The 25,732-nt window shown below is 45.1% G+C and overlaps 1 long non-coding RNA gene across 1 annotated transcript in view; it reads right to left on the bottom strand.

Moving 5' to 3' along the window:
• Positions 1-25: 25 nt before the first annotated feature.
• Positions 26-25,732, bottom strand: part of LOC121854382 — a 131,344-nt gene continuing 105,637 nt past the window's right edge. The window contains exon 3 of the long non-coding RNA XR_006086540.1: positions 26-135. This is a non-coding gene — a long non-coding RNA (uncharacterized LOC121854382). The remainder of the gene's footprint in view (positions 136-25,732) is intronic.

Below are 25,732 nucleotides of genomic sequence, written 5' to 3'. Positions count from 1 at the left end.
GTGACTGGTCCTGTACTGTACGTGACTGGTCCTGTACTGTACGTGACTGGTCCTGTACTGTACATGGATGGTCCTGTACTGTACGTGGCTGGTCCTGTACTGTACATACCATCCTTATTCTTCATCCACGCTCACCTGTAAAAGGAAATAAGTGTGAATACCTCAGAATACTTTATACTATTATCGATTCATTAACAGGATACAATGATACAAACAACACACACCAACACAAACAACACACAAACAACACAAACAACACAAACCTACACAAACAACACAAACAACACACACCTACACAAACAACACACACCAACACAAACAACACACACCAACACCTGACAACACACACCAACACAAACAACACACACCTTACACAAACAACACACACCAACACCTGACAACACACACCAACACAAACAACACACCAACACAAACAACACACACCAACACAAACAACACACACCTACACAAACAACACACACCAACACAAACAACACACACCAACACCTGACACACACACCAACACAAACAACACACACCTACACAAACAACACACACCACACAAACCACACACCAACACCTGACACACACACCAACACAAACAACACACACCAACACCTGACAACACACCAACACAAACAACACACACCTACACAAACACACACACACCTGACAACACACACCAACACAAACAACACACACCCACACAAACAACACACACCAACACCACAACACACACCAACACAAACAACACACACCAACACCTGACAACACACACCAACACCACAACACACACCAACACAAACAACACACACCAACACCTGACACACACACCAACACAAACAACACACACCTACACAAACACACACACCAACACCTCACACACCAACACAAACAACACAAACAACACAAACACACACACACCAACACCACACCACCAACACAAACAACACAAACAACACACACCAACACCAAACAACACCAACACCACAACACACACCAACACAAACAACACAAACAACACACACCACACCCACAACACACACCAACACAAACACACACAACAACACAAACAACACACACCAACACCTCACCACCAACACAAACAACACACCACACACACCCAACACAAACACACACACCACCACACAAAACACACCTACACAAACAACACACACCAACACCTGACAACACACACACAACACAAACACACACCAACACCTGACAACACACACCAACACAAACAACACACACCTACACCAACAACACCAACACCTGACAACACACACCAACACAAACAACACACACCCCACAAACAACACACACCAACACCTGACACACACACCAACACAAACAACACAAACAACACAAACAACACACACCAACACCTGACAACACACACCAACACAAACAACACACAACACACACCACAACAACACACACCACCTGACAAATACACACCAACACAAACAACACACACCAACACTGACAACACAACACCAACACAAACAACACACACCAACACAAACAACACACACCAACACAAACAACACACACCCACACAAACAACACACACCTACACAACACACACACCAACACCTGACAACACACACCAACACCTACAACACACCACCAACACAAACAACACAAACACACCTGACACCACAACACAAACAACACACACAACACACCAACACAAACAACACACACCAACACAAACAACACACACCAACACAAACAACACACACCTACACAACACACACCAACACCTGACAACACACACCAACACAAACAACACACACCAACACCTGACAACACACACCTACACACCACACCTGACAACACACACCAACACCTGACACACACACCAACACAAACAACACACACCAACACCTGACAACACACACCAACACAAACAACACACACCTACACAAACAACACACACCAACACCTGACACACACACCAACACAAAACAACACAAACAACACACACCAACACCTGACAACACACACCAACACCCGACAACACACACCAACACAACAACACACACCAACACTGACAACACACACCAACACAAACAACACACACCAACACAAACAACACACACCAACACTGACAACACACACAACAACACACACACACCAACACAAACAACACACACCTACACCTGACAACACACACCAACACAAACAACACACACCAACACAAACAACACACACCAACACCTGACAACACACACCAACACAAACAACACACACCAACACAAACAACACACACCAACACTGACAACACACATAATATTATAACTCATAAAGGAACACACACACACAGAAAATATGTTCACCCGATATAAAAACAACAAGTAAACATTATATTAACCCAGTGTACCCCAGTAATGTTCTTAGTTTGAACTTTAACCACCTCCCTCCCCCCCGGTCAATATACTATGTAACTTCTCCAACTTTGACCAGTTCCCTTTATCGAGGTACTGTGTGGGTGGGTCCTCAGCCGTGCCTCTATATCTCAAGTACACGAGTCTTTAAAAAGTCCTCCTTCCACTTTTAAGGCTCGACTATAATGAACTATTCCACTTTATGTTGGTACATAATATACGGTACACTTACACGGGGAATTATATATACGGTACATAATACTACATATATTGTTTATATTTTTTTTACGAAAACCATAAACACGAGACAACAGACAAACTTATCGACCACACACACACACTAACCATAGCACAAGGAACACCACTACCAACACACCATAGAAACAGTCACAGATAAGCCAGGTGTGTGTGTGTGTGTGTTAAAAGTGTGGCAGGCTCTCACAACACCACACCCCACACCACTACCCTTATCTTATCGCCCCATCATCATCATCATCATCTGCTATACTCAAGGACGCCCGTAGTAAATCATAACATAAAGACCATAATTACAGAGTTATGTACCCGAGCTATTAATCACCCCCTATCAGTTTACATATATCATATTTTAAGGTCAACAAGAATATGAAGAGCACGTCAGAATTATTTGAAGTGAGGCATTGCGTTTTACAAGTGACGCGAAACATTAGCCAACTTCCACACAAACACACATCTTGGTACATGTCATTTCAACACTGATTCACCTGATAGAGACTTCATAACATACACCTTTCATTCTATTAATAACACCGAGGTACTAAAATTCCCAGATAGCTCATCATATCCCAATAAAAATGAAACTGTATCTACTGTGACTATCGACTGAGGTAAACACGAGTATAAATGAAGGTGTTGTGACGACTGTGACCAGACTGGACCCCCTACCTAGGCTACATTAACGAGAGTATTACACCGTGTATTATGGGTCATCGTGAGGTACCTGACTCCTTATGGGTGTAAACACGTCACTGGCCATGACATTCAATACTGACCATTACATACATTAAATATTCATAACCAACATAACATGGGCTTCATAACATGGGCTTCATAACATGTCCTTCATGACATGGCCTTCATAACAACCTACATAACGTGACCTTCATAACAAACAATATAATATGGCCTTCATAACATAACCAACATCGTCGACACATTGAGACCAAAATAAGAAGACAAACAATAAACACGTCCTTGGATACTCGACCTTGACCTGTTGTCTTAAAATTGACCTCACTCAGCGGCCCATTATCATGAGAGAGAGAACAACAACGTCTCTTGGATATTAATAATTAACACTAAAGCTAAATTAAAAACCACAGTAACTCCAACCTTTCACTTATAGTTTCGGTAAATAAAGAGACAAATCGCTAGCCACTGACATCAATGACTCACGCTGCCTAATTAACTCGAGGGGACATCCACCAGACAAGGGTCAGGTGGCCCGGAGTGGACACAAACCAGGCAGCGTAAGGTATCGCCCCCCCCTTCTTCTTCTTTGTCGGGTTAACTGGGGGAGTCAGGGAGTGTCAAGGTGTATCTCTGGTCCCCGCCTGTCACTCCCTGCTGTTACTGCTGACACTGGCAAGGGAAGGAAGGACTCCAACAACACGTCTCTCTCTCTCTCTCCACACCTCACACTCTACTTTACAAGGTGTAGTTTGTGTTTCCATAGAGCTTACACAATCCCATATCTACACTTTACCAAATACATTTAATATTTCTCTTTATCATGCTCTTCTGTGTCATCTTTTCGATTTATTATTTTTTTGTCTTTAATACTCTTATTTTTTGTAGGTTGGAATAATAAATAAAAGAAACGTCAAAGAGGAAAGTTGATAGTGATTAGCGGAACACACACACACACACACATATTCTTGGCCATTTTATCCGTAAATATTGTTTATCATTACTATTATCATTATATGTCATAATTATTGTGATTATAATCCTGATGGTTTATCATCATCATCACACACCCTCACTCAGGACCATCATAACCTTATAGGCCTACACATCCCCAACCTCAAATAAACACAGGCAGAACTTCCCTCCATCCACACACAGTTAAAACCTTCACCCTCTCTCACACACACAAAGCAAGCCACCCCACCATCCACACGTACTATCAGGCCCACCTCCACCCCTTCCCCCTTACAGCCCCCCCCCACACCCACCCCCCTTACAGAAGAAAAATTAATCGTCCTCCCCAACCCCCTGTCCACGACGACTAGCAGAGAGTAGGTGGGTCAGTAGCAGCAGGCACCAGCAGGCACCGGGGTGGGCGTCAGCTTTAAGTGGGTGAGCAGGATGTAGAAGCACACACGCACGCACGCACACATACGCACACATACATACACACGCGCGCGCGCGCACACACACACACCGGGCTACACTCCCCCAACAACAAAAACTTCCCCACCAACACCGCTCACGCCAGGACACCCCGCAGGCAAGCAAGGAGGTAGGGGGGGACGGAGGTATGAGAGGCCAAGAGGAGGCAGAAGGCGAAGTGGAATGAGGTGGTGGTGGTTATAGGGGGGAGGAGAAGTGAGGGTTAGGTTAGGTTCAACGAAATTTAATTCCTATTCTCCAAACTTCATTTTCATTCTTCTTTTTTATTTTTTTTTTACGGAGTTATATCGAGGTGACATCCCTTAAAGAATGCCATCCCGGGGCACCACTAATTAAGGTCTCACCTCAGCACCACCTAACCTAACTTAACCAACCTAACCTGACCTGACCCAGTCAAGTAATCAGGTGTGTTATGATCAACTCCCATCCAAAAGGCAAAAGAGTTAACTATTTTTACTTCGTTTACATCTAGAGACTGGCCGACTGACTGAGAGAGGAAGGAAGGAAGGTACGTGGGCAAAGTTTAATCCTTCATGGTGACGAACTGGGAGTAAATGAAAATGGTGGTCATAACGATAATGTGAAACACAATCCACAAAAATATTTACAACAATAATAATAACAATAACAATAAAACTAAAATATAATAAAAAGAATATAAATAATTATAAAAAATAACAATACAATAATAGTACGGTAAAACAATAATTACATAAATAATAGAAATAATAATAATAATAATAATAATAATAATAATAATAATAATAATAAGCGACCCATATATAAGGCCAGATGGGTATGGCTGAATCAGACGCGCCAAGACCACCCGGGTAGCAACAACAATAACACGAGATGGTACAAGACGTGCCAGAGACGATAGAGGGGAAAGGGTAGGGGGTGGCGAGGAGGTAGGGGGTGTTTTTTCGTTGGTGACTCATGGTTCACTCAAGGGGGTTCCCCGTCTCAACCCGCCCCTCACCCACCACCCCAGATCCCGCTCCCTACACTGGTTTCCTTTCCACACCCCCACACCTCTCCCTCCAGCTTCCCCACTCTTCCCTACTCACTCTCTTTTCCATCCAAATCTCTCTCCCTCCCTCCCATTAAACACCATCTCTTCTACCCATTACTCTCACCGCTACCACACTCCTCACCTCTACTGTGTACCCTCATCTCACTTCTAAGTGCTTACCATATTCTCCACAGCGCCCTCTTTAACCTTCCTTTTCCTCCCTCCCTTTCCAAAAAGCTCGATGTACAAAATAGAAAAGAGAAAACTAGTTGTTGATTGGTTGTTGCAGCGAACGAGCAAGAACGAGGCACTTAGAGAAAGTGGTACTGTACAACGGGGACGAGACATGTGCTTTCAGGGGTGGAGAGCGAGGCGCCCAGCAGCAGGCGTACGTTTGGGGGGCATTGTGTGCTAGTTTATAGTGTTGCTGGGGACCTGTGTCGGGTATGATGTGTAGGTAGTGTAGTGGCGGTGTTGTGGTAGGCTATCAAGTGGTATATAAGGTATACTGGAGGAGAGATAGAGCGAGTCCGTCTGGTACGTGACCACTCCTCACATGACGGAGTCTGCCATGTATAGCTTCAGTATGACCTCATGGCAGGGAGCCGCTTATTGGGGTTTGATTGATGTGCTGTCAGATGCGGAAATATAAAAGGTCAACACCAGGAGACATCATCCTGTCGTTTACCTACAAATAAGGAGTGAGAGGCCGGGGAAACAGGAGAAGCGGACTATAAAAGCCCTCGACTTACCGTAAACACACTCATGATACACACACACACTCCAGTAACGGTGAAGACAATACTCGCTCTTCCTCGCATAAGAAAAGACGATTTATTTAACCTTCCGGCTGTACCGTCTAGAAGGAACATTACTCACACAGTTAGTCCCAGAAACATTCATCACACCTCAGCCCCAGACAACATATATAAACATCCTATTTTACTTATTCCTCCATTGTTGCCCTGGCGAAAACTACACTTGTAACGTGATTGATATAATTAATCAGGTAAAGGTAAATTACCCCTCTAAGTTCATCATCTGCAAGGGGGGGGGGGTGGTCAATCAACGCTGTAACAACAATAAACATAGAAATATGTAACAAAACCTCGGTGTAACAATCTTCAACAACCGGTTCAGATGTACTAGTGAAAAGCTACAACGTTCATATAAAAGATGTAACCCCTCCACCCCACAAAAAAAAAGTTGGGGTGATATCAGGGCAAGATTTTTACATGTAGTACCTGTAGTAAAATCTGTGTTTGATGGTACGTGAAGTGGGAATAAAATCGGTCAGAGGTAATGTACGGCGGCGGCGGAGTGATATGAGCAACAACCATGGAACAAGGAGAAACACACACACGACCACAGAAAAATATATATATTTAACTACTTCATAGTAACTCACGACAAAGAAAAAAAATCATACGTGGCCACTTCCTCATTTAGTAGTAGTAGTATTTTATTGTCATTTCATCCGTCACATTTATCTCTCTCTTTCACTTCTCTACGGCTGGAATAAATTATGGCTGAGAGAACATAAAAGAGGTAGGTAACCATCATCATCATCATCATCGAGAGAGAGAGAGAGAGAGAGAGAGAGAGAGAGAGAGAGAGGTGGGGGGGGGATTGTAAACAAAAGACAGCTAAAACAAGAAAAAAAAGAAACAAGAACCAGAATAATCTCGGGAAATAAGGGGAACTTAAAAGACGTTACGAATACAGAAGAATTACAGAAAACGAGAAAAAAGATAAACAAAAAACGACAAAAACAAAAGACTAAACCAACAGGAAAGAAACAAAACAATAAAATCCCGGGACAAAAACAACTAAAAAACAAAATACTAATACAATTCAGAGATTATTAGAGAACGACAAAAAAGAATGAAACCAGTAATTGAAACCGTAAGGGGAGATAGACGAGACACCAGACGAGACAAGACGAGACTACGAGACAAGACGAGAGAGACCCTTGGCGTCCACGACAGACTATATGAGATAGATGAGGCACAAGAGCAGGTCCAAGCTGGCGGGTGTCCAGAGCCTGAAGAGGGGGGAGGGGGAGGGAGGATAAATGTAAGGGAGTGGAGGAGGAAGAGGAGGAGGGGTGGGCAGATGGAAGGAAGGGTAAGGGGAGGAAGAGGAGGAGGAAGGAAGAGGAGGAAGAGAGGAGGAGGAGGAAAAATGGAAGAGAGAAAGTGAGAAGGAAAAACAGTGAGAGAGGAGGAAGGGGAGGAGTAAGACCAGTAGGAGAGGACGAAGAGGAAGAACAGTAGGATAGAAGAGGAGGATAGATGGAAGGATGAGTCACTTTCATCATCAACAGCGACACAAAAGTGGACCATATAGCAGTAGTGGCTAACTGGGTCCATCACACGGAACACTGATGAGAGAGGGGTGTGTGTGTGTGTGTGTGTGTGTGTGTGTGTGTGTGTGTGTGTGTGTGTGTGTGTGTGTGTGTGTGTGTGTGCGCGTGCATCATCATCAAGTTAAAAAACCCGAGACTAAACTGGGAAGCAAATCACTTACAGTATATGAGCAGTTAAACACACACACAAAGAATACACTACAGTCGACTGAATCACCTCGAGGTATAGTACTGTGTTGTTTAATGTGGGTAACAAACACCGTAGACTTTTACAGTTATTCCTATTATATCAACACTCCAACTGTAACTCTCCTTATAGAAGTAAACCGATCCCTTGGCGGAGGTAGACGGACCCCCACCCCCCACACACAAACTCTTCCTCTGGTAGTTGTAGAGTCCGTTTGGGGTGTGAGGATGGGGAGTGAGGGGAATGGGGGTGAGCAAGGTGGGGGTGAGGGGGATGGGGGCAGTAAAGAAGGCAGCTGGCAGGCGAGGATGAAGCAGACATGGCTATTTGACCGCTGGAACAAAGGCCCCCCCCCCCCCAGACTCTCCAAGATACCAGAGGAGGAGGTGGGGAAGAGGGGAGAGAGTAAAGGAGGAAAAAGGAGAGGAAGGGAAAGAGGAGGGGAGAGGACGACGACTACGAAGGGAGAGAAGAGTGGGAGGAGGCAGGAATTTGTCCCTACGAGGCAGGTGAGGGCAGGAAGTAGCCTTCAAAATCCACGTGAGGATACGAAGCCGATGGTTCCCAGGAGGCAGTGAGGGCAGGTGGTGATCTCCAGGTGGTAGGTGAGGGCAGGAGGTGGGTCCCCAGGTGGCAGGTGAGGGCAGGAGGTGGTTTCCAGGCGGCAGGTGAGGGCAGGTGGTGGTCCCCAGGTGGCAGGTGATGGCAGGAGGTGGTTCCCAAGTGGCAGGTGAGGGCAGGAGGTGGGCCCCAGTAAACAGGTGAGGGCAGGTGATGGTCTGGGGACACCGACGACTGGTTAGTTAACACCAGCACCACCATCGGCACGTCGCGATTGAAAGGTCAGAGGAAAGGTAGGTTAAAGGAGATGATGCCCGGAGCCAGTGTCGACCGTCAGCCGGGTGTGTGTGTGTGTGGCAGACCGCCTCCGCCTCCCCCTCCCTCCATACTCTCACTTACTTCTCACACACACACACACACACACACACACACACACACACACACACACACACACACACACACACACACACACACACACACACACACACACACACACACACACACACACACACACACACACACACACACACACACACACACACACACACACACACACACACACACACACACACACACACACACACACACACACACACACGTACTTTACTCCCTAGTCCACTCACAGAAATACACGTAGACTCCTTTACTCTCTCTCACCTATATAATCTATCTTCCTCCCTCACTAAAAAGATAATATAAAGCAACGTATAGAAACACAATGAAATTAAACAACAAAACTTCTTACGAAATTTAACACAAGTAAACTAAAAAGTCCCCAGGAGACGTTGAATGCCCCCAGCCATAGAATTATCTGCCACTACAAGTGCTTTTGTCAAGAGTATTTTGGTACAACAGTCACCCAGGGGTTATAAACACCACGGTGGAGGCACACAACACACAGGTAACATACAGTAACCTATTTTAGTTGTATCCATCCTCTTGCTCACCTTTTATGGCAAACAAACAACGATGGAGAAAATTAAATGGAAAGTCTCATTAAAGCTAACTTAACACGTCACATTATATTTCAAAACTGATAAATCGTCAATATCACACGTGAAATAGCTTGTATGAATAAGCCCTATGCAGTATTAAGTAGAGATTCGTGCAAGAAACAGTTATGGTACTGAACCCAAAACTCCACATATAGTTACGGACTCTTGAACATACAGACATGGCAACACTACATGCTCCCACAGTGAAAATATCAAGACCATAAAACAGGGTGTTGGCCGAGGCTACCACACGTACATTACACCGGGCATAATGGCCTGTGACACATAGCAAGAGATTTACACCCAATGAAGTCTCTAGCTATGTTTCCTACCAGGCAGCCAAAGGGGAGACCAAGATCTTACCTTGAGACTAAATACCATTATACACAACCATTTTTATTAATACAATCCTCCTTAACGTTTTCCGGAAACTACCCTAAAATTGGGAGATTAGTCGCCGTGGGCAATAAAAGTCCCCAGGCAAGAGCTACACAGTCGAAAGTGAGACTGTTTGGTCGACAATCAAGAGCTGACTTCCAAGACTCGTATACTATTACACTGTTAAGAATTTGCAGTAAATTTAGGATCATTAGTCATATATTTGAAGAAACTCTAAAAGATTATTACAAATAAAATGAAAATACGACATTCTTCCAATAGACACTGTATGAACCACTGATAATGTACACACACACACATTGAATATAACGCTTCGTTGCTTCCTATAAGTTACCCTACACAAAAATTTGAGGCGTGAGTATCTTTCACACCCACGTACGAAATACATTCATCCTCCATGATCCATCACCCTTGTCTGTACGTGATATTTCTACCATAACGTGTGATAGGTCTAGGCAGTGTTTATGGGGATGAAATGGATTAAAATATTGCTGGAACCTTAGGTGAATGTCCTCAGATGCGGCCATGTTGGTGGTGGGGAGGAAAGGTGTTGATTTTGAGGTAGATATTCATTTTGCGGCCTCTGACCTAGCCAGCCTGCAGCCAGCCAGCCAGCCAGCCAGCTTGCACTACACCACTTACAAAATTACCCTCCAACATCACCACTCCCCAGGGCAGGTTAATAATTCAACGCTGCCCTGATAATTCACCAGCCAGTTAATCGACGTTCGGTTAATATAATCTCCCACTCACTTAACCGTCACTCGGTTAACATTTCACCGTAGAGTTAACTTACATTCAGTTCATATTTACCCATGAATTAATCGGCATTTAAATACTAACTCGCCACTGACTTAATATATAGCACTAATATGGTCTAGAACAATTAAACTAGGGTACTCCAACAGGATGAGCTGCTCCTGTGAGTCAGCAGAGCACCATAGGCAGGCCGGGGTGTGAAAAACTGTTACAGGAGGTCTGTGTATACACCTGTAGCCGTGTTGAGTGGCGGAGAGTGATGGTGGGCGGTGAGAGAGGGTAATGGAGGAGGGTGATGGTGGGAGAGGGTGATGGTGGGAGAGGGTAATGGGGGAGGGTGATGGTGGGAGAGGGTAATGGGGGAGGGTGATGGTGGGAGAGGGTAATGGTGGAAGAGGGTAATGGGGGAGGGTGATGGTGGGAGGGTGATGGTGGGATGGGGGAGGGTGATGGTGATGGGGGAGGGTGATGGTGGGGAGGGGGAGGGTGATGGTGGGAGGGTGGGGGAGGGTGATGGTGGGGAGAGGGTAATGGGGGAGGTGATGGTGGGGATAAGAGGGAGGTGATGGTGGGAGGGGTAATGGGGGAGGGTGATGGTGGGAGAGGGTAATGGGGGAGGGTGATGGTGGGAGAGGGTAATGGTGGAGGGTGATGGTGGGAGAGGTAATGGGGGAGGGTGATGGTGGGAGGGTAATGGGGAATGGTGGGAGGGTGGGTGATGGTGGGAGGGAATGGGGGAGGGTGATGGTGGGAGAGGGTAATGGTGGGATAATGGGGATGGGGAGGTGATGGTGGGCGGTGAGAGGGTAATGGGGGAGGTGTGGTGGGGAGGGTGGGTGGGAGAGGGTAATGGGGAGGGTGATGGTGGGAGGAGGTAATGGGGAGGTGATGGTGGGAGAGGGGTAATGGGGGAGGGTGATGGGTGGGAGAGGGTAATGGGGAGGGTGATGGTGGGAGAGGGTAATGGTGGAAGGAGGGTAATGGGGGAGGGTGTGGTGGGCGGTGAGAGAGGGTAATGGGGAGGGTGATGGTGGGGAGAGGGTGGGGGGAGGGTGATGGTGGGAGAGGGTAATGGGGGAGGTGATGGTGGGAGAGGGGTAATGGTGGAGAGGTAATGGGGAGGGTGATGGTGGGCGGTGAGAGGGTAATGGGGGAGGGTGATGGTGGGAGGGTGTGGGGAGGGTGATGGTGGGAGAGGGTAATGGGGGAGGGTGATGGTGGGAGAGGGTAATGGGGGAGGGTGATGGTGGGAGAGGGTAATGGTGGAAGAGGGTAATGGGGGAGGGTGATGGTGGGCGAGGGTGATGGTGGGCGGTGGAAGAGGGTAATGGTGGGCGGCCAGAGAGGGTAATGGGGGACGGCGAAAGTGGGCGGTGGGTTCCGTTGCTCTGGAGGTAGATTTGTAAAACAATTAGGCTCACCCAGGCAGGGCTGTTGTCTGTCAATCAGGGTGACAGTCATCCGTGGAGGTCATGTTTTAGCTAACTACACCACCCAAAGTATGAGACAAGAACACAAACAGCCCCGGTCTACACAACCCATCCAATGAGCTCCCAGCACATGACCTACGACAGTAATAACAACAACAGCAGCGTCGTGGTGAGCGTGTCAGTGTGCTGCTCTACGGCCTCGTCTTCCCTCCCCGGGAACACCCAGCAAATTCCCACGACACTTCTGGTCAAATGGCGGGGTAGAAAAACTCGATCCATATGACCTGACACCAAACTGACACGCTGCTTGGCCTGTCAAGGAGGAGGGTGGGGTCCTGTTAAATGTTGCAGCTGTTATACAATATTAAGACTAGTCCTGATACTGCGAAAATATACAATAACACACTCTTGTACACAGGCAGGGAACGAAGCAAAGTGTGGCTGTATTACCATGGTAACGATAAAGTGGCAGACAACACATCTAACATGTTATTTGTTACAGTCACGTAGTTTACAGCAGTGGTCCTCATGATTCGATGATCACACGCTCAAGTTACACCCAACATTTTTACTAACATTTCCCACAGAAACAATAAATAAATAAATAAAATCCCCCCAAAAAATATGCCGACCACTTGACCGTACCTTTGTCTGCCGCAACCTAACCACGGTAATGTGTCCTGACCTACACTTACCCGCCCAATGTCTGTCTCGCCTGACCTGACTGATAGAGCTTTTCGTACGTGAGTTTTATTATTATTTTTACTATTTTCATCTTGATAATTTCTCGGTCTCACTTTCTGGGGTATAATTCGCTGTCGGGTTAATTAAGACTTAGGATAACAATTCGCCGTCGGGTTAATAATAATACAGGGCAGTTAAGTAGCACGATAATCCGCTAATAATTCGACATTCTTAAGTGACAATAATACATCTCTTGTACTGAATATTAAATAATTTTATCTAAGCTAAAAATAATCCCAATAATTCTCACTCATCCAGCCAAGAGCCAAATTGATACATAAATTTCACCCCCCGACGACAAGAAGCTAATAATAATAACAGGAAGATCGAGTTAACTAAAAATTGGGAAAAATTAAGCGGAGTAAAAATTGGGAAAGAATTAGTTGACTAAAAATAGGAGAGAAATAGGTTCACTAAATAAATCTTCACATGTAGCCCTGGTGAGCCACATGTTGCCCTGGTGAGCCACATGTTGCCCTGGTGAACCACATGTTGCCCTGGTGAACCACATGTTGCCCTGGTGAACCACATGTTACCTATGTGAGCCACACGTAGCCCTGGTGAGCCACACGTAGCCCTGGTGAGCCACATGTAGTCCTGGTGAGCCACATGTAACCCTTTTGAGCCACATGTAACCCTGGTGTGCCACATGTAACCCTGGTGAGCAATATGTAACGCGGGTGAGCCACATGTAAACATCAAAGGAGCCATGTAATATAACTCTCTCTCTCTCTCTCTCTCTCTCTCTCAGACAGACAGACGCCAACCATCTCTATATCCCCCCCGTGACAGGATCAACTGGGAGGGAAGGAAGGATAATAACAGGAACCTCGACAGGAACCTAATATAAAAAACAAAATAACTCGTCACTCGCTGTCACCAAGTCCAATCATAACTAATTGCGGCCTCACCTTGACCTGTGAACTTCCGAGATTCAAAACACAGTCATGTCAATATCAATCTCTGAACTAAATTTGAATTTCCCGACATTATGAAATATTGATCCGGCGTGGTGACAAACATCCAGACAGGGAGGAGAGACCGCCACAGACAGGTTGGTAGACAGACAGACAAAGAGAGGACAACACAGACAGGTACCGTAGACAGAAAGACAGGTTAAAATACATAGTTAAAAAGACAAGGCATTAGGAAGAGACTGAACAGAGAGAGACACATACAGTGACTCCATAACACACTGTGAATTAAATCCCCGTATATCATTTCAAAAGACAACCATAAACTTTCTCCTGCAAAATATCCAAACATCCAGCGAAATACTAAAACATGTTTGAGTAATACCTTGTTTTAAAACGATAAAGGAATTAAAACACACGTACTTTAAAAAAAACCCAGATAATTCCCTTGATGGAGGAGACAACGGCCCTGGTGATCAAAGTATTCCGGGTTGTTAGTTAGTTACGGTATTATCTTACTATTTGTTACTTGAACTACTGTTAACATACCGTAACTCGCCCCCTCGTGGTGTTTCATCTACCCCCCAGGACGACCACCGCTGATATAATGAAGCCTTATATTATATTGAAGTGAAAATAACATAATCTAATTGCACTGGCTCATGACTCGGAACTAAGGGTATACTAAGTCCAGCCCTCACACATGTATATACCAGATGTTGCCTCTCTCTCTCTCTCTCTCGTGTTGTTATCAGCGAGGAAATTGGACAAAGAGCATTACAAGTAAAGGTGGCCTCAGTCACACCTGTACACAAACAGCATACCTGTGTCACTCCCATAAACACAGGTGTATTAACATATTAACATAGAGATAGTAACTTAACATTCTCCCCACTGCCTAATTACCCTTGAAAAAAAAATAATAATAATAGAGAAGTAAAAAATTGATAAAAATTCTAATCTTGACCAGTTGTAAATAAACGCAACATTTAAACACACAAATAAACTTTTATCCGTGTATAGAAATTATATAAAAATATCTATCACACAAAAAAGATTACAATGGCGTTTATAATGATTGCTCTTGAATAAAATCATTGTTGAACCGGATAAAAATAAAGCCTTGTTAAAATGAGCCAGGCTGATGTATTTTTTGGTAGTTAGGTGGGCGAAATTTTTAATCACTTTACCTGGTTGGTGACTGGTTAAACACACACACACACACACACACACACAGTTGGTTATACACAAAGGCACATACCAATAGCATACACAGAAAGTACACACACAAACATACACAGCCACCATTAACAGGAAGTATAGATACACCGCCATGAGCCCGGTGTGACAGACGAAGAAGGGGATTCCCCGAGACTTGAGAATCAGTTGACGTGTTGCATCCTTGGCAAGACTTGTGCTCGACGCCGCCAACCCAGCTCGATAAGATACCATGTTGCCGTGATATCTTGGCTGATGTATGTGGGGGACACACACACACACACACACACACACACACACACACACACACACACGGGTGGATGGACGGAGAGTGAGACGGACGGGGGAACGGACACTTAGTGGAGATAGTTTATAGTAAACAGCAAGAATAAAACAAAAGGAAGATTAAGAACTAGACAATACAGAAGAAGAAGAAACAAGAATTATGAAGATGAAAAGAAGAATGAATAAGACAAAGAAAAATTTAACGATAACACTAAGAATACAAGAAAAAGGGGAGAGTAAGAAGAAAAGGGAAACAATTAAGGGAGAATAAAAAAGGGACCAGAAGAGGGAGGAAGAACAAGAACAAATAAGTACGACGCCTTCCGCTGCGCCTCACTAGCACGAAAAGGGAGAGAACCAGAATATACCACGAGAGAGAGAGAGAGGGGGGGGGGTCACCAGCCTCAATCTTTCTCTGTGGCAACAAGTTAAACATGAACACTTCTGTGAGTATGAGACTGACTTTATTGAAAGTGTGTGTGTACTCTCTCTACAAACACACAGCGCCGCCGGAAACCTTCCCTGCCTCCCGGTCTAGACTACCATTACCCGCCATAAACTGAGGGAATTAATTCCTGGTGTTCGCCTTAAGAAGCTCGGCCAAATTAGCCTTAAAGCACTGAGAACTTAAGTCAGATTTTATGCGTCGGAGGGAACGTGCCTGTCCGCTCTTTAAGCCCGGCCGTTAACCTGTTTTTTGGGGACAATGAAGCATAAGAAGAGCAAACACGGGGTCGAGACGGAGTAAAGAGTAGATATCGGTTGTAAAGAGGCAAGCAAAAGAGGAGGGGGTGAGGAGGGGGAGGGGGGGGGGTAAAGCGGCGGCAGAGGCTGGGGAGGAAACCCGGAGCAGTTGTTATCGAGCGTGGGGGCTCAGGACCCCGTGGGTATTGAACCCCCGACACCGGCACCGTCTGTCCGGGGGGAAAGGACCGGCCGCCGCTGTGCCGCCGCTGGTCAGCAGCACACACACTCAGGAGGCGACCTGGGTACACGACGAGACACAATGCTCGTCACCCAGCGCTCCTCGCCCTCCTGGTCTGTCCCGCCTCATGGTCGCTCCAACCACACGGCTGTATTTTCACACCTCAACCCTACACAAACATGGCCGGCTGGTAATGAAATGGCATAGATTTTTACTAACTTTAAATTCAAAAGTTTATAATTTTCATGAACTCGACGTTTAAATATTGTATTGAACCCCCCAAGAGCACAATCTTGAGAAAGTGTGAGTCAAATTAAAGGCATTAATGCTGTCATACCTTCATATTAGCAGCCAGGTGTAACATCCGACACATCTTTACCAATTTCACAAAGATCAACTAAGGATCTTAATGACAAATGGCAAGTGATTCTGCTCCAATAAGATTCGGTTCGATAATTAAATCAGTACTGTGACTCCATATTAAGGGGTCTCTCCTTCCCCGTTGCTAAAGAACCACAATGTATGTCAGTGTTTGGTCTTTTAGTGCATACTGGCGTAGAGTTTGTCAGTGTTCCTGCTTCTATCAAGGTGTTACTGGGGCCGATATCAAAGTAAAACACGATACAAGTTTGGATCACTACAGTCAGATACCAGCGAGCTAGCGGATAACGACGGAGAAATGATCAATAATTTAGGAGTAATGATAAGTGGAAATCTTAAACTAAATCAACAATGTATATTTGCTGGAAACAAGGCTCACAAAGTACTTGGGCTCATACAGTTAGTTACAAGACTAGCGAGGCTATCCTAAAACTATATCTTGCGCTTGTGAGACCTCACTTGGATTACACAGTTCAGTTCTGGTCACCGTACTACAGAATGGATATAGGATCCCTAGAAAGAATTCAGAGGAGAATAACGAGATTAATCCCGGACATTAGGAACCTAGAGTACAGAGACAGGTTAAAGCATCATAATTTGCACTCCCTCGAGAGACGTAGAGTGAGGGGGCGATATGATCGAGGTGTATAAATGGAAGTCACGACTAAACAAAGATGATATAACAAAGGTTTTCAAACTATCCAACGATGAGCGAACTCGTAGTAATGGTTTTAAATTAGACAAATTTAGATTTAGGTGCGAGATAGGTGAACATTGGTTTGGAAATAGAGTAGGGGATGAGTGGAACAAGTTACCAAATATCATCATTAATTCGAACACGCTGGGTAGCTTCAAACATAGGTTGGATGGATATATGAGCGATAGGGGTTGGGTATAAACGGGACTGCCCAGTATGAGCCAATAGGCCCGCTGCAGTTTCTTCCATTCTTATGGTCTTATACCACATGATAAATAAAGCATTCGTAAAGGTTAACAAACACAAATGTGGCTCAGAAAATGACACGGTAGATATTTTCTTCAATTTACACTGTTTATACTCCTGTGTACTGTCATGACCTGCTCCTGCTGTAGATATTTTTTTGCTGGCGCTAATGTCAAATGTTCCTCCTGCCGCCACTGTTGTGTACTGTTACTGCTGTTGCTATTGTCTTGAGGTGCTACTGTTGCTGCAGGCAGGTACTCCTGAATCCTGGGACTGTTGATCATATCTGTTGCTCTCATGTGTTGCTGTAACTGTTGCTCTCATGTGTTGCTGTAACTGTTGCTCTCATGTGTTGCTCTCATGTGTTGCTGTAACTGTTGCTCTCATGTGTTGCTGTAACTGTTGCTCTCATGTGTTGCTGTAACTGTTGCTCTCATGTGTTGCTGTAACTGTTGCTCTCATGTGTTGCTGCTCCCCCTGCAGCTGCTGTGGCTGATAATGGCTGTACTAAAATGCTGGAACGTCTCTCCTGCTGTTTCTATTGCCGCTGTTACTACTTGTATAAGAGTTATCCATGAGGTACTGTTGTTCATAATGCTAATGCTCTCCTCCACGCTGTTAACAACCACTTTTAAACCACCCCCTCTGTTTAACGCCGCCACTGCAGTCACCACCACCACATCCCTACATCACGACGGCTAATGGTGTGGCGGCTGTTTCCCTCAACTCGGCTCGCGGTACAGAGTAAAAACATATTTTTTTGTTCCTCCATTGGCGATATTACCGAGGCTGCTGCTCTTGCTGTGAACCCAAGTCACGCACCGGGTGTTTCATTGTGTGCCCCAGCCAACACTGCTCCCAAGATGAACACACCATCACGATATTTTCCTACTTAAAACGGTAAAAATATATTAAAAGAACAACCACAATCTCAGACTAATAAGAACAGTCGACAATTACGAAACTAAAATATACAAATTTATTTCAGAATGATAACCTGAGGAGCCACGACAGATAACACGAGGAGAGAGAAGAGAATAAATCTTTCACGCTCCTTCCTTCCTTCCTTCCTTCCTTCCTTCCTTCACGCACTTGTTGAGATTACATGATTAGCAACCAGAACTCCTTCCTCCCCCCAAAATAAATGATCCAACTCGAATTCTATTTTCTCGACTTTTTTTTCCTTTGGGTGGGGGTGGGGGTGGGAGGGTGGGAGGGTGGGAGGGAGGTGGTGTGGAGGGGTGGTGGGGGGTGGTGGGGGAGGTGGTGGTTGCTACGCCACGCTCACGCCCCTAAATTGGCTACCGTTTGAAAGACCATTAGAGTGGGCTGCACATTTCAACGCTTACGCCGATTAAATGGTGGTGAAGATTGGGGAGGAGGAAAAACACCTGCCATGCCCCCCCCCTCACCATACAAAGACCTACCTACCTAACCTAATGATATTTATATACCATTTCGATCATAAAGCCGTATTCCGTCCCCTTAAAACACCTGACCTGACCTAATGTGCTGTCTAATTCTCATTTATTCTTCTTATTTCATATGTTATACCTATTACCCCCTCTTCCCCATTCCTCTTCGTGTTTACTACTCACATGCTACCCCCATACTACCCTTTATTCCCTCTGTTCTGTCGTTCGTCTCCTCTACCCTTTCTCTCACCATCTCTTTGTCTTCCTTCTCCCCCTACTCATTTTTCTCTCGTTCCTCCTGTTTTCCTTCCTTCCTCTCGCTGATGCTGCTCCTCCTCCTCCTCATTTTCCTCATCCTCCTTCGCCTCCTCCACCTCTTCCCCTTCCTCCACCTCCTCCTAGTCTACCAATATTGGAACATGTCGCCCCCACAACACCTTCAGTGTACAGGGTGGTCGTGTGGCCGCTCTCCCCGCACCCTGGCAAAGATGGTGCCTCCCAGTCCACCAGCCTAACAAATGACCTACCTCAACCACTGCATCTTCCCCTCCCTGTCACCTTCAACCCCACCCAACATACTACTCACCACGCCCATCTAAAATGTATCACCCACGCCCATCTAAAATGTAACACCCACGCCCATCTAAAATACACCACCCACGCCCACCATATACATGCGTCTATTAACCACGCCTACTTTCACCTTCATAGACAAAAGCCACGCCCACCCGTCATAATGATGCAACACGCCCACGCCCCAGTATAAACATCTCCCTGTGGTGGTCGGCGCCGTGCTGGGTTACATTAGCTAATCCTGTCTCGTTATTCGTAAGGAGACAGACATTGGTAGCTTGTGGTAAGGATTTTTCACACTTGACTACGAAAATCTACAGGAACTAGTACCCTTTGTCCTCATTATACAAATTAATAAAATAACAGAACATGACAAAAGGCAATATCTTAAACGATTAATTAGCACCACTCTTAAGTACTATTTGTAGGTTTGTCCATAATTAGTTTTGATTTACATAAAAAAAGTTACATTTATAGTTAACACATCTAATAACCACCAAGGGGCCTCTGTCAAGCCAAATTAATAAGGTTAAAGTAATAAATCCCAATTATCTTCAATCTAAACACAGTTACTTATTTCAGATGACTTAGCTTATGTAAGAGTTAATTACGCGAGGGACTGTAATGACTAATGGCTCCCTTTGTGTACAGGGTTAGTTTACTGAGGGGGTGTATAATGTACGCTACTCACACCACTTGTAATAAAGGCTTTCACTTAAATATCTTACCACAAGTTGTAATTTTTTATGATGGTGGCACAGAACGAGACGCCCACCAGTACTGGATCTTGTTTCATCTTGTTTACATAGATACTGTTGCTATGAGTCTTAATGGAGCTGCTACACACAAACAGACTATTTATTCAGGTCTTAGGTTCCTGTGTTGAGAGTAGAATTAACAAAGACACAGGTTCCCTACTATACTCCAGCATCTGGTATGTCAACACGTGGATGAGTGTATACACACACACACACACACACCAATAAACTGTACAAATATATAGTTTTTGTTTTATTTCTTTTTCTTCATTCCAGAGAAAACTTTAACATCACAGTCTAGACAACAACGAGAGAGAGAGAGAGAGAGAGAGAGAGAGAGAGAGAGAGAGAGAGAGAGACTGGCCTTCCCTACTTTCAGCATATGTTAGTTACTTAGAACAGATTGTAAGAGATTGCCAACACGATAAAACTGATTTATATATATATATATATATATATATATATATATATATATATATATATATATATATATATATATATATATATATATATATATATATATATATATATATCCTAAACTAGTGGTCGGGAACCAGTGTACACAGAGAATACTGAACAGCGGCCTATCCGAAACTACGCAAGTTATCTCTCACATCACAACACATCAAAAAATTTTTTACAGGACAACGAAATAAAAAAGTTGTAAAAAATGTGTAAAAAAAGGTTGTCGCTGTTTTTATTTGCTTTATTTTTGTTATATATCGTGTCTTGTTATATTTGGGGGAGGGGGGCATTAGAATGGTATCCCCTGGTATGTTTGTCTTCGCAATACATGAGTGAAATATATAACTAGATTAGACAACGGCAAGAAGATATCTTATTGCTGGTGACGGGTGACTATGAACCTGACCTCAGCAGTCACGTACGAGCCATCATCCTCGAATAAACTAATAACTACTGTTCCTTACACGGTGATGAATGTGTGTAACCTATTCAAGCACTTAGCCACACCGTTATTATACCTCTCGGTGTTCATCTAACCTTGCTGTGTCCTTCTAAAAACACCAGCGCGCGCGCGCGCGCACACACACACACACACACACACGTCCTTCCTTTAAAGAAAGAGTCCAAGCCCTGAAAATTGTGTCTCGTAAAAATGACTCATAATTAACAAGGAACCATTGAATTTACGACAAAACTTGAAGGCGGAAATTACTTACATAAACTACCGCTGAGGGAGGCACTCCTAGGAGTTACAGACTCAGGCAGACACTAGTGGGCAGGTGAAGACAGTCATCAGTACACACACAGTATGAAGAGAAACATAGATCATGAGACAAGTAAACAAACAGATACCGGCAGACAAATACGAGGACACAGGCACCAGGTGACAAGATACGGAAAAATATGAATCCAGAGACGGACATGTATGCGTGTGTGTTTTACACCACTACACCCGCCTCACATAAACACTTTTAGAAATCTCTGCAGCATGGACACCTCGACCACCACATGCTCAGGAGGGGAGACCCTGCATGCTGCCCACACGTTACAGACTCGTTGTGGATATTAATAATGTGTATGTGTGTGAGGGGGGGGGGGTCCTACATGGTCCGGACACGTTAAGGACGTTTAAGAAATTAAAAGACTTCCCCTATACTGAGTGGACAGCCTGGGAACACACTCAGGACGTGTTAAGGAGGGGAGACTTAGCCATGCGCTGACAAGTTGAGGGCGGTGATGGCAGGCTGGGGAGGGGAGAGAGGACACCCTTTACACACCTCTCCTGCCACTATCTGATGCCCTGAGACTGAGAGACATTACACCTATATTAAACACACGTCACTGATCCACCACCCTGACACACACACACCTGTAGCTACATGTGTTGTTGACATGTTGGCCACCCGTTAGACGTGTTTACCTTTCAAGGAAGACCTCTCTACCTACACCCTCCAATTTGCTGGAACGACCCACACTTCCCAGCACGCACCCCTTCCCCCTCACTCTCGAGCCTTGACGATACTTCCTCTCCTCATACCCGAAGAAGGTCTGATACCCGACCCTCTAAGAATGCAATAAATAATTAAATAAATAAAATAAATAAATAAATAAAGTTATCTAAGAAGGCTTATTTATGTACGTCATTTCTTATGTTGTTCCCAAGAGTATTCAACATGGCCGCCTGGTAAACATATTTTCAAAACTCAGGTGATGAAGAGCGAGTCTCCCATTTCACCATAAGATCCCTTCATAAGTGTTCACCAGAAAAACTAATCATATCAAAATGTCGTCACAATTCATCTTAATTCACGTGACGCTTTTATTTACAATGAGATAAGTGTTGAGCTCAAAATAACACACCCAAGTCACTCTCGAGTCTTCACGGAAACACATAGCGGTATTATTACACATATTCTCTCTACCGCAGGTGTTTATTACCTGTTAATTAAAGAAAGAGTCATATAACGTCTCACTTGTGCTTTATCTTACGAGCAAATTAGTAGAAGTTTTCCAGTAAGTGGTGATGACTCTCTCTCTCAACTGGTAGGTCTAGTCAAGAATATTCCCGTGGGCAGTTTGTATACATATCTGTAGACAACCTGATGCGTCTACACAGTCAATGTTTGTCTTGGTCATCATGCAACCACTTCTTTCATCACTGTATTGAGAGAAGAACTTCATTCGTAAACAGGTCAATGAATCAATGAAAGAAGCTGACAGGTACTTCCGCTCCCATTACTCCTCCCTTTCTCCTCTCCCCATACATTTACTTCCCATTCCTTCTGCTTCATCTCAGTTATCTCTCTATCCTTCCTTAGCACTTATCTCTCCTTCCTATAAACTGTCATTTCCACTCTCACCCCTTCCTTCCTTCCTCACCCACTTACCTCTCATCCCTCTTCCCTACCCTCTCCTTTCCACACCCCCAATCCTTTCTTCCTCTTCCCTTTCCCTCGAAGTTCACTCCTTTCCCTTATTCTCACCCCACCTCCTTCCGCTCCCCTCCCCTTTCGCAGCTTTCCGCCCCTCCTCCTTCCGCTCCCCTCCCCTTTCGCAGCTTTCCGCCCCTCCTCCTTCCGCTCCCACTCCCCTTTCAGCCCCTCCTCCTCCTCCCCCTCCTCCTCAGCTTTCCGCCCCTCCACCACTACCAAGCAGCGGGGAGTAAAATCGGCCGTTGTGAACCAGCTGGCGGAGCTTGAGGCAGGCGGCGACCAACACCATCCTCCTACCATGACCCCTTCAATGGTGGGCGGAGCTTAGCTATCGATATCCGCCCAGGGGTGGAGGGTGGTGGAGGTGAGAGAAAGTGGAGGCTTATAAATGAAGGTGGAGGGTTATAGGTAAGGGTGGAGGGTGGTGGGTTATGAACTGAAGGTGAAAGTGGAGGTGATATAAGAGCAGGTGGAGGAGGAAGAAGGGGGAAGAATGAGAGGGGAAGGAGGCATGAGAGAAGATGATGGAGGTGGTGGAAGAGAGAAAAGGAGGACGAGAAGGTGAAAATGAGAGGAGAAGGTGGAAGAGAGAGAGAGAGGAGGAGGAGACGCGCCCCTGGACTCGGGTAGTCTGGGGCAGCCTTTAAGCTGCCGTTATTGAGAACTCGTGGCTGTGGCGAAAACACACACACACACACACACACACACACACACACACACACACGTAAGTCTGTATATTTTCAGCCACCGGCTGCAACTCTATTAATAAACCGTTTATTATTATTATTTTACACACACAGCGTCATCGTCATCACAAAAGTAGTTCTTCCTAGCCTATAAATCATCCAAAAACGGTGTGTGTGTGTGTGTGTGTGTACGGGAAGGAGTAGCAACAGGAATAGAACGTCAACAACATTTAGGAAGATTAGAAGTAGCAGTAACACCAACAGTAGCAGCAACGTCAACAACAGTAACTACATCAACAACAGTAATGACAACGCCAACAACAGTAACGGCAAGAACAGAAGCACCAGAAGTAATGGCAACAGTAGCAACAGAACTAACGACAACAGTAACAACAGCCGAGTAAACACAGCAGTAACAGCAAAATCATTATCCGAGAAACAGCATCAGCGGCGGCGAAGGCAGCGGCGGCGACGTCGAGACACAGCTCATTACCCAGTTACTGCCGCCTCTCCGCTCGTAAACCCGCCCTCCCTCTACCTCTCCCTCCCTCCCTTTCTCCACCTCTCACTCCCTCCCTCAACACACTCACTTCTTGCCTCTCTCTCCACCTTTCACTCTGTCTCCACCACTCGCTCTCTACACACGTCACTCCTCCAGCAGCTCCCTCTCACTCACCCACTTTTACCTATCTTTATTCCCTTCTCCCTTTAACACACTCAACTCTCACCCAGCCTTCCAGCACTTCACCCCTTCCTCTCCTCTTCCTTTACAGTTCACACAATTAACCAATCAAAAAACCTTAAGTGATATTTCTAAACCTTAATCCCCAGTGAAGGACATATTGCTCTATGTCTAACACCTTCACTACTCCCAGTGTGTGTGTGTGTGTGTGTGTGTGTGTGTGTACTGGTAAGTAATAATCGGATCACGTGAAGATTAGACAATCTTGTTTATAATAATAGTAATAATGGTTGCCCCTCGTGTAACGAGGATGGCCAGCCCAAGGACCACCCAGGCGTGAATTTGTTTAAGATGTAGAAGCTGTCGCCAACACTACAACCACACCCTGAGTTAACGAGTTGCATGACCCAGTGTCAAGGAATAGTCCGAGAAGACCGGACAACTCGCCAACAGCACTGGCTAACCATTACCCCGGAACATCATCCGCAAATCGCTTAACATCCAGGTCCCCAATTACTGCTGGGTAGACAGAGGCAAATAGTGTGAGGACACTTGCTCATATTTTCACCCTGACCGGGGATCGAACCCAGGTCCACTCGCTTGCGAGGCGAACATGCTGACCATTACACCACAGATCGCCACACTTGTTTATATCACCTGGTTAAACACCCTAACGGGGGTTAGGTTAGGTTGCTTAAGCATCAAGTTAACCATAATTTAGGATACATAGATAAATTCAATGTTGTGATGAGGTATATCCCAGTGTTGTGGTAGATGCTCATAGCCAGTTTCAATTCTCACCCAGGTAATGTA

The sequence above is a fragment of the Homarus americanus genome, unplaced genomic scaffold, assembly GCF_018991925.1.
Source record: "Homarus americanus isolate GMGI-L3 unplaced genomic scaffold, GMGI_Hamer_2.0 scaffold54443, whole genome shotgun sequence".
Classification (NCBI taxonomy): Eukaryota; Metazoa; Arthropoda; class Malacostraca; order Decapoda; family Nephropidae; genus Homarus; species Homarus americanus.
The sequence above is the reverse complement of the archived record's forward strand: the minus strand, read 5'-3'. Positions and strand labels throughout refer to the sequence as shown.